Raw genomic sequence first — 12,665 nt, 5'->3', positions numbered from 1 at the left:
GTGGAGGTGATAATGGGAGTTGTAGTACGTTATTCTGTGGAGGGGATGATGGGAGTTGTAGTACATTATTCTGGGCAGTGATGGTGGGAGTTGGAGTACATTATTCTGTGGAGCTGATGATGGGAGTTGTAGTACATTATTCTGGGAGGTGATGGGAGTTGTAGTACACTATGCTGTGGAGGTGATGATGGGAGTTGTAGTGCATTATTCTGTGGAGGTGATGATGGGAGTTGTAGTGCATTATTCTGGGCGGTGATGATGGGAGTTGTAGTACATTATTCTGGGCGTTGATGATGGGAGTTGTAGTACATCATTCTGGGAGGTGATGATGGGAGTTGTAGTACATCATTCTGGGAGGTGATGATGGGAGTTGTAGTACATTATTCTGGGAGTGGATGATGGGAGTTGTAGTACATTATTCTGGAAGGTGGTGATGGGAGTTGTAGTACATTATTCTGGGCGGTGATGATGGGAGTTGTAGTACATGATTCTGTGGAGCTGATGATGGGAGTTGTAGTACATTATTCTGGGAGGTGATGGGAGTTGTAGTACACTATGCTGTGGAGGTGATGATGGGAGTTGTAGTACATTATTCTGGGCGGTGATGATGGGAGTTGTAGTACATTATTCTGGGAGGTGATGATGGGAGTTGTAGTATATTATTCTGGGAGGGGATGATGGGAGTTGTAGTACATCATTCTAGGAGGGGATGATGGGAGTTGTAGTACATCATTCTGGGAGGGGATGATGGGAGTTGTAGTACATCATTCTGGGAGGTGATGATGGGAGTTGCAGTACATTATTCTGGGAGGTGATGATGGGAGTTGTAGTACATTATTCTGTGGAGGTGATGGGAGTTGTAGTACATTATTCTGGGAGGCGATGATGGGAGTTGTAGTACATTATTCTGTGGAGGTGATGATGGGAGTTGTAGTACATCATTCTGGGAGGTGATAATGGGAGTTGTAGTACATGATTCTGGGAGGGGATGATGGGAGTTGTAGTACATTATTCTGGGAGGTGATAATAGGAGTTGTAGCACATTATTCTGGGAGGGGATGATGGGAGTTGTAGTACATTATTCTGGGAGGTGGTGATGGGAGTTGTAGTACATTATTCTGGGCGGTGATGATGGGAGTTGTAGTACATTATTCTGGGCGGTGATGATGGGAGTTGTAGTACATTATTCTGTGGAGGTGATGATGGGAGTTGTAGTACATCATTCTGGGAGGTGATGGTGGGAGTTGTAGTACATTATTCTGTGGAGGTGATGATGGGAGTTGTAGTACATCATTCTGGGAGGTGATGGTGGGAGTTGTAGTACATTATTCTGGGAGGTGATGGTGGGAATTGTAGTACATTATTCTGTGGAGGTGATGATGGGAGTTGTAGTACATTATTCTGTGAAGGTGATGATGATGGGAGTTGTAGTACATTATTCAGGGAGGTGATGATGGGAGTTGTAGTACATTATTGTTGGAGGTGATGATAGAAGTTGTAGAACATTATATTGGCCCCTGTCAGTGTCGCTCACACAGTGCGGGTACACAAAGGGAGGCGGCAGACGCTGACACAGGCCCCGTCTCCCTTGGCAACCAGCACAGCACAGCCGGTGACGTCATCAGGCCGCGCCTCCTCCCTCCCTCAGCTCTCCTCAGAGAAGGTAGGAAGAGCCGTGTGGACACAGCAGCGGCTGCCGGTAATATTACACCCCCCATCCCTCACATGAACGGTCCCCACACGGGAAAAACGGAAAGGGGGGTTGTGTTGGTTGGTGGGGGCAGACGGGTGTCGCGTTCCGCTGACGTCACGCCGGGAAGATGTCCGCGCGGCCGGGGGAGGGGGAGGAGTCACGTGACGGCGCCCGCTGCTGCTGCTGCTTTGTGAGGCGCATTGTGCTGCAGGTGAGAGGAGGCGGCGGGCCGGGGCACGGTCAGTATGGAGGAGGGGGAGAGGGGAGAGCCAGGGGGGCGCTCCGTGTGCCCCGCTGGAGGAGAAGGGAGGGGGGCCGCCGCCGCCGCCATACACGAGGCCGATCGCTGCTGGAGGGGGGGGGCTGCGGCCTTATGATGGCGGACACTGGACAAAGGAGAGCGGGGAGGAGGAGGGGGCACCGGGGGGAGAGGCCGGCAGGGACACCGACTGTGTACAATACCGAGATATACACATCATAACCCATAGAGATCGTGTTATGTGTACACACAACCCCCACCATAGAGATCATCATATGTATACACCATAGAGATCATCATATGTATACACCATAGAGATCATCATATGTATACACCATAGAGATCATCATATGTATACACCATAGAGATCATCATATGTATACACCATAGAGATCATCATATGTATACACCATAGAGATCATCATATGTATACACCATAGAGATCACATCATATGTATACACCATAGAGATCACATCATATGTATACACCATAGAGATCACATCATATGTATACACCATAGAGATCATCATCATGTGTATACACCATAGAGATCACATATGGAACCATACACATCATCATGTGTGCATATAACATAGAGATCAGCGTATGTGTACACCATAGAGATCACATCATAATATGTATACACAGGATATATACCATATACATCAGATACAATCTCCAGCATAGAGATCATCATATGTATACGCAGAGCCCCCATACCGTACAGATCACATCATAATATGTACACATAGAGCCCATACAATACAAACCCCAGTGCATTTACAGCCCAGAGAGATCATAACATATAGAATTTATACCGTACAAATCACATCATAGAGATCATAATATGTACCCAGAGCCCAAACCATACAAATCACATCATACATAACCCATAGCGATCATAATATGTACACACAGAGCCCCATAGCATACAAATCACATCACAGAGATCATATGTACATACAGATCACATCATATTATGCATACACAGGATATGTACCATACAAATCGCAGCCCATAGAGATCGCAATATGTATACACAGGATATGTACTATAGAGATCGGATCATATATGCAGCCAATTACTATACAAACCGCAGCATAGAGATCATATGTATACACAGAGCCCCCATACCATACAGATCATAGCATAATATGTACACGTTGAGCCCAGCATATATACAGCCCAGAGAGTTCATAATATGTACATACAGAATATATATCATAGAGATCGTAATCTGTTCCCAAAGCCCTCACCATACAAATTACTATACACACACCCCATAGAGATCATATGTACACACAGAACCCCCATACCCTACAAATCATAGCATAGAGATCATATCATCACATGTACACCTCAAAGAGCCCCCACTATACAGATCATGTCATATATGTATACACAGGATATGTACCGTATAAATCGCAGCTCATAGAGATCATAATATGTCTATACAACCCCCCCACCGTACACATCACACCATAGAGAGCATAATATGTACACACAGGCTAAGTACCATACACATCAGATCATATATACAAATCCCAGCATAGAGATGATCATATGTTTATACAGAGCCCCCACCGTACAGATCACATCATAATATGTACACATAGAGCCCATACTATACAAATCCCAGCATATTTACAGCCCAGAGTGATCATAATATGTATATGCAGAATATATACCATACAAATCCCAGCATAGAGATCATAGTATGTACATGCGGAGCCTCTGTACCATACAGATCACAGCATAATATGTACACATCAGAGAGCCCCCACCATACAAATCACACCATAGAGATCACAGTATGTACATGCGGAGCCTCTGTACCATACAGATCACAGCATAATATGTACACATCAGAGAGCCCCCACCATACAAATCACACCATAGAGATCACAGTATGTACGTGCGGAGCCTCTATACCATACAGATGGCATTATATATAATTTGTGGCTATTCTGCTCGCAATCAGGTGTGAATGAAGCCTACACCCCCCACAGCCAGAGCCATTTTTTTGCACACGTTTAAAAAAATAATAATAATTTTAGGCCTGAAAGATATTTTCTGAACGCAGACACCCTAGAGAATAAAATAGTGGTAGGTTCCATTTTTTTTTATGTTACACAATATTACCAAAAATGTCTGGGAAACACAAATTTCAGTAAAAAACATATTAAAAATTAACTTTAGGGGGGCACAAAAGAACGCAATAAATTACCCAATGTTTTGGTAAAATGTAAAAGACGAGGTTGCACAGAGTAAATGAATACACGAAACCTTAAATTTTCCATGCGCCTTTTGAAATGACGACAAATTTCTGTACTCGATATTTTCCATAGGTGACGCTTTAAAAGCCCCCCCCCCCCCTTACAGGTCATCAGTTTAGCGTTACAAAGGAGGCCTGGTTCTAGAATTATTGCTCTCATTCTGGCATGCATGGCCATATGGAATGTGTAGGCCCCCTGTCTCACCCCATGCGCTTACTTTGGACGTGTGTATATGTGAGGGGTGTGTGCTTGGGTGTAACTTTAATTATTTACTTTTTTTTCCCCATCACATAGGGGGCAAAAAGTCCCCTATGGGATGATATATATTTTTTTTTTGGGTGACAGGTTCTCTTTAATGAGACATGCAGGGTCTAAAAGACCTTACACGTCTCTTATGTGCTGCATTGACTGTAATATAATGCACATCACATTGTAGTACTTTCTCGCCCAGCCTTGATGGCTGGGGATATGTGACATTGCTTCTGGGTCATCAACAAGAAGGCAGAGGAGAGCAGACGTGTGCCCACTCCATTCCCTCCTCTCTACCCAGCGGCACCCGCTATGCCGGTTCCTGGCCCGCAGATGGGCAAGCAGAGCTCTGGATACATTACACGGGTGGCAGGACAACATTTCTTGTCGCCTGGGGTTTGGTCGGGCCCTGCTTTATAGAGCCCATACCATATATATCGCATCATGTGTAAAGACCATCGTGTATAGAGCCTTCAGCGGTAGTAGATGGGAAAACAGATGCAAATCATACTGTATACAAAGTATAGGACCCTTAACAATCAAATCGCACTACAACCCTTATCTACCATGCATTGTATACACCCCATACTCAGATTGTTTATTCTTTTGTACAAGACATGAAACCTTTACCAGTCATAGTAGGATCAAAACTCAGCCAGTACAGAACTATTCAGTCAAATATTGATTTGTGTGTGGGCAGGCTGGTTGTACTGAAGTCGATCTATAGGTGGACTGCCTGCCGGGGTATTTTTTATTTTTTTTGCATTTGATCACTACTGGCAGCTATAGGCACAAGCAGTGATCATTGTATTCTGACTGCAGGGAACCCCCCCCCCCCCCCCCGATGTCAAAGTACAATAACGTAGTGGGATGGAGTCCCCTATCATCATCGACTGTGTTGGGCAAGAATCAAGCAACATGCTTTCCTTCAACCACCGAAAATTCCATATTATATGGCCGACCTTACTATGATACCTAATAAGTCTAATAGATACACAGTCCTTACCTACCATACACTATATACAATGTTTACATCCCATTCCCAACTATAATTTATACAAGATACAGAACTATTACTTAACATAAAACTGTATATACAAGGTGTATAGATGAGAGATATAGATATATTTTGTCTAGAACCCTTACCTCCTGTATACATCATGGCGCATAGAACCGATGGGTATAACAAAGTTAAGTTTAAGGTCCAGAGTGTTTATGGAAATTTTTTTATTTAACAAGATAAATATTCTTTACCATATAGCATTATGTGCAACATCTAGATCCCTTACATATCCTAGAACAGTATACACAATATAGATTCCTTACATATTCTACAACAGTATACACAATATAGACCCCTTATGTATTCTAGAACACTATATACACAGTATAGATCACTTGCATATCCTAGAACGCTATATACACAATATAGATCTTACATACCCTAGAACGCTATATTCACAATATAGATCCCTTACATATCTTAGAATGCCATGTACACAATATAGATCCCTTACATATCCTAGAACGCTATAGACACATTATAGATCCCTTACATATCCTAGAATGCTATGTACACAATATACTTCACTTACATATCCTAGAAAGCTATATTCACAATATAGATCCCTTACATATCTTAGAATGCCATGTACACAATATAGATCCCTTACATATCCTAGAACGCTATAGACACATTATAGATCCCTTACATATCCTAGAATGCTATGTACACAATATACTTCACTTACATATCCTAGAAAGCTATATACACAATGTAGATCCATTACATATCCTAGAACACTATATACACAATATACTTCCCATACATATCCTAGAACGCTCTATATACACAATGTAGATCCCTTGCATATCCTAGAACGCTATATACACACTATAGATTCCTTAAATATCCTAGAACGCTATTTAAACAATATAGATCCCTTGCATATCCTAGAACGCTATATACACACCTTACATATCCTAGAAAGCTATGTACACAATATATATCCCTTACATATCCTAGAATGCTATATACACCATATAGATCCCTTCCACGTGAACCTACTGACAAGGCATTGAACCCTTACCCAGAGGCCTGTATTAATAAAATGTTGGCTGTCACACTAGACCAAAGGGCTCCAACAGTCTGTTTACATCAAGGCCTTATTCCCACAGCTAATACAAGCCATAGTGTGGTGAGAATCCGCTCACATCTGGTGGGGGGGTCGTAGTTGTACGTAATCTGCGGCAGCCCCGGAAGCCTATAAAAATCAATGGCAGGCAACTGTGCCTGTTCAGATGTAAGTACACATCAAGCAGTTAGGGACACATTAGCAGCCCTGGGTGCAAAATGTCTGCATTAATGACTGCTGATCTGTCCCCTAATGGTTGTAACCGCTCCCAATCAGCTTCTATCTTCAGCTTGTTCTGGTACGCCTAGAACATGAAAGAGAGAAGCTGATTGGTTACCAGTTTTGATAAAGTTCCCCCAAGATATAGAACTCTCCGGCTCTTATAGCCGATGACTGTAATCAATGTGTAGAGATCAGAGACTGGAAAGGGGGAGGGGGTTTCCAGTTTTGCTTTCCTGACATATTTTACCAAAACATTTATAAATGATAAAACTTTGGCATCTGATAAAAATTTACATAATTGCACCAAAAAGAAATTGCACCTTATATAATGTTTAGAGCCTGAGCTGTGTTTTATAATGCAAAATGAGGATCTTTCTTATACTTCTTCAGCACGGTTTGCAGCGTAACAGCTTGTGGATTGCTTGGTGTGAGCCCGGCATGCAACAGAGAGAGCTTGGACCCTTCGTTATTGATCACTAAATAGGAATTTCATCTGTTCTTAGTAACCTTCATCTCCTTTCGGTTTTTGAGGTGGTGTCGGGCACTTGCTTATTATTATTATTATTATTATTATTATTATTATACAGGATTTATATAGCACCAACAGTTTGCGCAGCTCTTTTTACAACACGAGGGCAGACATTACAGTTACATTACAATTTGGTACAAGAGGAATCAGAGGGTCCTGCTCGTTAGAGCTTACAATCTAATTGGAGTGTCCGCTTATTCAGCAAAGTTCATTCTTTTTTGGTGTGTTTCGTGTTGGATTTGCCAACACACTGTCATCTGACTGTGCCAGATTTGTCCTAACAAAAAAGATGCTGCGGGCATTGCCTACATACAGCTTCTGTAATTTTATTACAAAGTTCACGTTTGTAATAAAAAAATGGCCATCTCAGAGGGACTAGTAGTTTAATAAAAAAAAAATGAAAAAAACATTGTGCATATTTCAGAATGGTTGCTTTGTGTAACTACTTTGGCCCCCGGAAGGATTTACCCACTTCCCGACTAGGCCGTTTTTTGCAATACGGAACTGCATCACTTTAAATGACAATTGCGCGGTCATGCGACTTTGTGAACAAACAAAATTGTTGTCCACCTCCCCCCACCCCCACAAATAGAGCTTTCTTTTGGTGCTATTTGATCACCTCCTGTGGTTTTTATTTTTTTTGCACTATAAACAAAAAAAAGCGGCCATTTTGATAAAAAAAACAATATATTTAACTTTTTTCTGTAATATCCCCCAAAAATATATCTTCATCAGTTGAGGCCGATATGTATTGTTCTACGTATTTTTGATTAAAAAAAAAAACTAAATAACTTTTGTGCAAACCAATCAATATACGCTTATCACGTCTACAAAATGGAGGATAGATTTATGGCATTTTTATTATAACTTTTTTTTTTTTTTTTTTTTTACTAGTAATGGCGGTGATCAGCACTTTTTATCAGGATTGTGGCAGTCGGATCACACTTTTTTGATACTTTAATTTTTTTTTTTTTCATTTTTATACAGCGATTAAGTCACTGATTACTGTATAAATGACACTGGCAGGGAAGGGGTTAACACTAGGGGGCGTTCAAGGGGTTAAGTGTTCCCTGGGAGGTGTTTCTAACTGGGGGAGGGAGTGGACTGACTGAGGGAGGTTGGAGATCACTGTTCTTGATATCTAGGAACAGCAGATCTCTCTCTCTGACAGAACAGGGATTTCTCTGTTTTACATTGGTAGAGTCCCATTCTGGCTCTAAGGAGCGATTGCGGGTCGCCGGCAGACATCGTGGCCACGCACATCTGCTCCTGTGCCATGAGTGAGCGCCCCCCCATAGCTCTAAGTGTCCGACGTACATCTATGGCAGTTAGCACAGCCGTGCCAAACTGCCGCAGTGTAATGATGGCGGCTGGTCGGCAAGTGGGTTAAAGATGAAGTTGAGGTATGGCAGTTTTTATTTATATAGCGATATATATCTCTATCTCATACATGTGGGTTCCCTGTGAAAGATGGAAATGACTATAGTGGGCACCTCTACTCCACTATCTTCCGGGTCCCGTGCTGAGCATTTGTTAACACAAGGAGCTGTTTGCTTGGCATGGAAACTATTCGAAAATGGTTTGCGCTGTCATATTCAGTGCAAACCACTCTCTGACTGTATGAGGTGGGGCAGCGGCCTCGGAATCTCCACTGCATCCAATCAGAACACTTTGCATGCATAGAGAAAATGCAACGTGCTCTCTGAATGGTGCCTGTGCGGAGCCGTTGAACTTCTGTGTTAACTAAGTAGGATGGCAGATACTCAGGACGGGACACAGAAGCTAGCGGTGATCAACCATGGTGGTGTCTACTACAGTGATTTCCAGCTTCCACAGGTATGGAACATACAGTTGGGTCCATATTTATTTGGCCACAGGCACAATTTTTTTTTTTTTTTCAGGTATTCCCCCAAACATATTCAAGCTATAGTTCTACAATGGATATGGGCTGAAAGTGCACACTCTCAGGTTTAATTTGAGAGTAAGTATATCCAAATCGGAGAAAGAGTTTAGAAAAAACTGATATTAATAGCCAACCCCCCTTTTTTTCAAGGGACCAAAAGTAATTGGACAATTGAATCAAAAGCTGTTTCATGGCCAGGTGTGGGCTGCTACTTTATTTCTTCATCAATTAAGCAGGTAAAAGGTCTGGAATTGATTCTAAGTGTGGTATTTGGAATCTTTTGCTGTGCACCTTCATCATGCGTTAAAAGGAGCTGTCCATGCACATGAAACAGGCCATTATAAGGCTTCAAAAACAAAACAAATCCATTAGAGTGATAGCAGCAACATTGGGAGTGGCCAAATCAACATTCTGAGGAAAGAACGCACTGGTGAGCTCAGAAACATAGAAAAGGCCTGGAAGACAACAGTGGTGGAAGATCGCAGGATCCTCTCTATGGTAAAGGAAAAACACATTCACGACATGCAGACACGTGAAGGACACTCTCTCTAGGAGGTGGGCATGTCATTGTCAAAGTCTACAATTAAGAGAAGACTTCACGAGAGCAAATGCAGAGGGTTCACTACAAGGTGCACACCTTTCATAGGCCTGAAGAATAGAAAAGCCAGATTAGACTTTGCCAAAAAAGAAAAGCCAGACCAGTTCTGGAAAAACATTGTTTGAACGGCTAAAACTAAGATCTGTACCTGAATGACTGGAAGAAAAAAGTGTGGAGAAGGCTTGGAACAGCTCATGATCAAAAGCACACAACGTCATCTGTAAAACATGGTGGAGCTTGTGGTGTGATGGCACGGGCATGCATGGCTTCCAGTGGCACTGGGTCATTGGTGTTTATTGATGATGTGACAGAAGCAGCCGGATGAATTCTGCAGTGTTTAGAGATACTGTCAGCCCAGATTCAGACAAATGCAGCAAAGTTGATTGGACGGCGCTTCACAGTACAGATGGACAATGATCCAAAACACACTGCAAAAGCAACCCAGGAGCTTTTGAAGGAAAAGAAGTGGAATATTCCGCAATGGGCGAGTCCATCACCTGATCTCAACCCAATTGAGCATGAATTTCACTTGCTGAAGGCAAAACTGAAAGCAGACCCACAAAGAACTGAAGGCAGCTGCCGTTAGAGCATGGCAAAGCTCCAGGAAGGAGGAAACCCAGACTTTGATAATGTCCATGGGTTACCAGACTTCAGGCAGTCATTGCCAGTAAAAGATTCTCAACACAATTATTAAAATTGAAAATTGTATTTGATTATATTCATTTGTCCAATCACATTTGAGCCCTGAAAATGGAGGGATTGTGTATAAAAATGGTTACAGTTCCTAAGATTTGTACTTGATATTTATGTTCAACCCCTTGAAATAAAGCTGAAAATCTGAACTTCAGATTCATTTGGATTGTTTCATTTTAACTTTATTCTGGTGGCATCCAGAGCCAAAAGTATGAAAATTGTGCCTGTGTCCAATTTTATATATGGACCTAACTACATCCAAGCTGGCCCTATGTAAGTATGCAAAAATTGCCAAAACTAAGCTTTGGGGTGCTTTTATACTGTTCTGTTGACAAAATGTGTTTAAAAAATGCATTTTTGATGTATTTACTGGTTGGCATGAACCAGTGTTTAATTTCATTGACGAAAACCTTTGTCGGCTGCATTTTTCCAGTGATGAAAACGGAACGAAAATTGTCTCACATTTTTGTCAATTGACAAACTATGACTAAAATGAATTCATTTTTATCAACGAAAGAAAACTGAATGCAAATGTGAGGGATGTTTACCCACGTGCGCCTTTTGGTTTCGTCGGAGCTTAGCCTGTACAGCTTAAATGCTTCCCCTCCCAGCAAATAAGGCAGTGACTGTAGCTTGGTGGTGTGGCGTTTGTAGCACTGTGCAGCATTACAGGCCTCCTCAGGTGACCATCCAGAGCACTGTGTGCATTACAAGCCTCTTTAGATGACCGCCCAGAGAAGTGTGTGCATTACAAGCCTCTTTAGATGACCGCCCAGAGAAGTGTGTGCATTACAAGCCTCTTTAGGTGACCGCCCAGAGAACTGTGTGCATTACAAGCCTCTTTAGATGACCGCCCAGAGAAGTGTGTGCATTACAAGCCTCTTTAGGTGACCGCCCAGAGCACTGTGTGCATTACAAACCTCTTTAGGTGACCGCCCAGAGAACTGTGTGCATTACAAGCCTCTTTAGGTGCCCGCCCAGAGCACTGTGTGCATTACAAGCCTCTTTAGGTGACCGCCCAGAGCACTGTGTGCATTACAAGCCTCTTTAGGTGACTGCCCAGAGAACTGTGTGCATTACAAGCCTCTTTAGGTGACCGCCCAGAGAACTGTGTGCATTACAAGCCTCTTTAGGTGCCCGCCCAGAGAACTGTGTGCATTACAAGCCTCTTTAGGTGCCCGCCCAGAGAACTGTGTGCATTACAAGCCTCTTTAGGTGACCGCCCAGAGCACTGTGTGCATTACAAGCCTCTTTAGGTGCCCGCCCAGAGAACTGTGTGCATTACAAGCCTCTTTAGGTGACTGCCCAGAGCACTGTGTGCATTACAAGCCTCTTTAGATGACTGCCCAGAGCACTGTGTGCATTGCAGGCCTCCTCATATGGCCATCGAGAGCACTGTGCAGCATTACAGGCTTCCTCACACAGATGACTGTCCAGAGAACTGTGCAGCATTTACAGGCCTCCCAACCATTCAGAGCACTGTGTGCGTTACAGGCCTCTTCAGACCACTGTCCAGAGCACTGTGCATTACAGGCTGCCTCATTTTACTGAGTGTGTGTAGTTTGTTCAGATCTTAATACCATAAATAATAACAAAAAAAAATAGAATAACTCCAGCACTATATAATCAGTTTGAAAATTCTGGAGAAATGCTTAAATAATGCATTACAATTTAACTAAACCTATTTGATTCTAGTCAACTAAATATGACTAAAACTAAAACAATTGCAGATGACTAAAATTTGATTAAAACCAAAATGGCATTATAGTCAAGATTATGACTAAAACAAAATCAAAATGTGATGCCTAAATGAACACTGCTGTGAAACATACATGTGACTAGAGGTCGACCGATATATCGGCCGATTATTTGGCATTTTTTTAATTAATCGTCATTGGCCGATTGTGCTGATAAAAAAGCCGATTACATGTTCAGCGCTACTTGCAAAAGTCTTCTGTAATAGAAGTCAATGTAAGTTGCCTGAAGACATCAGTGAAGGACTTTCATCCTCTCTGGGTTGCCAAAAAAAGGTCAAAGTGATACAATGTTTCTTCTTCAATGGGCTGAACTCCCTGTGCAGAAGTTCTCAGTTTAACCATTTAAAGAC

The 12,665-nt window shown here is 42.4% G+C and overlaps 1 protein-coding gene across 15 annotated transcripts in view; it reads left to right on the top strand.

Annotated features, from left to right (window-relative positions):
- The first annotated feature begins 1,623 nt into the window (after positions 1-1,623).
- The window catches only part of UBAP2 (ubiquitin associated protein 2), a 129,601-nt gene continuing 118,559 nt past the window's right edge, over positions 1,624-12,665 (top strand). For 8 of the 15 annotated variants that reach the window (XM_077463127.1, XM_077463134.1, XM_077463126.1 and 5 more), the window contains exon 1: positions 1,794-1,904. The gene's annotated coding sequence lies outside the window, so the exon portion shown is untranslated. The other 7 variants (XM_077463137.1, XM_077463133.1, XM_077463138.1 and 4 more) reach the window with 4 other exon arrangements.

This window comes from Lithobates pipiens, unplaced genomic scaffold (genome assembly GCF_037356315.1).
Source record: "Lithobates pipiens isolate NorthernLeopardFrog02 unplaced genomic scaffold, aLitPip1_a1.2 Scaffold_3, whole genome shotgun sequence".
Lineage (NCBI taxonomy): Eukaryota > Metazoa > Chordata > Amphibia > Anura > Ranidae > Lithobates > Lithobates pipiens.
The sequence above is the reverse complement of the archived record's forward strand: the minus strand, read 5'-3'. Positions and strand labels throughout refer to the sequence as shown.